Genomic DNA, 2,882 nt, shown 5'->3' on the forward strand with positions numbered 1-2,882 from the left:
CACCTCTACACTTCTACGCAACCCCGCAAAAAGCAAGGGAAGGACCCTCACTCCGAAAAGAGGAGAAAAATTAAAAAAAAAAGCGACGAACTACATCGACAACAGATGAAAGACAAACTACGCCAAAGACATAGGGGACCTCATCTCCACAAAGATGGGAGTTCCTACCGAACACCCCCGGTCTCTAGGAGGGCTCTCGATGCAGGTCAAGAAAATAATGACTCCTTCAAGGTAATGCGAAGTTCGGACCGTCGAGCTCGAGCCTACGACCATGGACGACAAGAAAAGCAAATTGGCGTGGCGACGACTGGGCACCTCCAAGCGACGTCGACGTCGAACAAGTCAAAAGACAAAGGAAGTTCGACGGACGATAATTTAATACAATGCGCGAACGAGGTAATACAAAATCTCTTTTTTATTTCATTCACGAAATATACACTACAGAGCCCTTGAGGCTAAAGAAGAAAGATGACAAGACAAGTAAGCCGGTGCGGCGACGACCAAGAACCTCTAGACGACACCGACATCAAAAAGAAAAAGAAAAGCTACGACACCAACAAACAAACAAGCGGCAAAAGGAGACATATAGAAGGACGAAAGACAAAAAAAAAGACCCTAAGGGGGCCCGGCTTCCTCCAACCTCGAACTTTCGGCTTCGACCCTCGTCAGAGAACGCCTTAAACTTTCGACTTCTGCTTCCAATTTCCTCTCTCTCATTGATATCTCCATATATCTTCGATGAAATCGCTGGCTTTCATTCTCCGCCTCTCGATGCCTTTTTCTCAGGATCTCGGATTCCGCCTCCACGTCCTTGACAGCCTGCTGCTCGCATACCAGCTGGATCTTCAATTGCTGCAGCTCAGCCTTCCCCTCCCCAAGGACGACGGATAGCTCTTTTGCGGTTCTCCTCAGGGATTAGAGTTCGCTGGAATCCTGAGCGGAAGCAAGCTGAGCCCCTCCAGCTAGCTGCCCTTGAAGGTGGGCAACTTCGTCGGTTGCCATCCTGAGCCTCCCTTTGTATTCGTCCACCTGCTTGCGCCAGCCGGTCCGGTACGCATCATAGCTCGCCTCGGCATCCTGGAGCTGTTGCTGAAGGTCGGAGACCTTCTTCGACTACTCCCGGTCGCTGTCGGCCCGAGTCAAAAGCCGGGATGAGCTTCCTTCCAGCTGGCTAATCCTCTCCTGTGCAGCCGACAGGTCCACTAGGAGGGAACTGATCTTGACAGCTTGAGCCCAAATTCGATCGCTGGCGCGCTTCCTGTGTTCCTCGAGCTCCCTCTCGAAGTTTGCCTTTCTTCGACTGTACTCCATGATCCCCTTCACGTGGAGGTTTCGAAAGCGGGTGGCCTCCACGGTGGCTTCAGAGTGACCCTCCCTCAACCTGCGGAGCTCGCCTTCCATCTTCTTCGACCTTTTCGTCAAATGAAGAACTTCCTTCTTCAGCTGCTGGATCATGGACTTCAGTGGAATCTCCTGGGGCAGGGGAAGCGCTTCGGCAGGACACTGCCATCGGGAGACAAAAGCGTCAAGGCGCGTCTCATTGCAGAAAGAAAAACAAAAAGGAGGAAGGAAGAGAGGAGAAGCCATCCACGATGAGAAATTCAACTTTATTGATTGAATATTTCTTAAAGACAAAAAGGAAAGGAAAAATTACAGTAAAAGAAAAATACAAGGTCGGAGGTCTCAGACCTCTGCAGTAAGAGTTGGGGAGCTCGGTGTCCCTGGAAGGTGGGCTGCGGCAGCAGTAGCAGCAGGAGAGGGACCGACCTCATCTTCAGACTCCTCGCCCAAGAAGCTGAGATCGAGCTCGAGAAATTTTCTGGCCACCTTCTCCTGGCAGAGCTCGAATCCCTTGATGAACACTTCTTGGCCGAACTTGACGTTCAGGTCCCTCATCTCTGCAGAGGCCTTGAACTCCTCCACTGCAAGAACCCTGGCCTCCGAGATCAGGATCGGGATCTGCTCCGCCAAATTTGTGACCTCGGCCTCTGCCTTCCTCACCGTCTCCTCCGAGGTCTGCTTCTCTTCCTCCCGGGCCTGCTTTTCTTTCTCTAGGACCTCTTGGAGGGTAACTACTTTGGCGGCCTTTTCTTTGAGGCGAGCGACCTCAGCCAGGCGATGCTCCTCCACCTGGATGGCATCCCTCCTTGCCCGGTTCGTCGCCTCGATAATGGCAAGGAGCTGGTGCCTAATCTGCAAGGGTGGCTAGGGGATCAGAACAAGGGTCGGAAAGCCAATTAAATGAAGATTTGTTTACCTCGAGAAAGGACCCTAGGGAGTCCCAAACCCGCTGCTCAGGATCGACGCGATCAATCCTCTCGACGACTTCAGACAGAATGCAGCCATCGATCAACCGCTTGATCAAGTCCCTGTCATTGAAGGGATTATCCGGCTCTTCTTCGGAACCAAGGGACTCTTCAACAGCGGCTCGACGGCTACTCACCCTGCGGGCCACCGACTTCCTTCTCCTCCCCCTCTTGACTACGGGCGCCTCTGTGGAACGGACCCCCGAAACGAGAGCCCCAGTGGAGGGACTCCTTGAAGAGGCCCGGGGAGCCGATGGTTCGGCGTCCGAAGGAACGTCAACCGTGGGGGCCACCTGGATAGGCGCGGTTGAGCTCATCTCCTCCACTCTGGCCTTCTTTGCTGATCCGGAGGCTGCGGCGCCTTTTCTTTTATGGGCCTTGAGGCCCCTAGCGATCATCCGTGCTGCTTCGACGTCCATTCCTGAAAAAAAAAAATCAAATCAAAAATCAGCGATGGGGTGAAAAAGGAAGAAGTGACACGCAAAAAAAAAAAAAGAAAAAAAAAGGAGAAAGAAAAAAAGGAGGAGGACGGAAGAAAAGAAGAGAAAAGAAAAGATGGAATACTCGCAGGATCCT

This window comes from Elaeis guineensis, chromosome 1 (assembly GCF_000442705.2).
Source record: "Elaeis guineensis isolate ETL-2024a chromosome 1, EG11, whole genome shotgun sequence".
Taxonomy (NCBI): Eukaryota; Viridiplantae; Streptophyta; class Magnoliopsida; order Arecales; family Arecaceae; genus Elaeis; species Elaeis guineensis.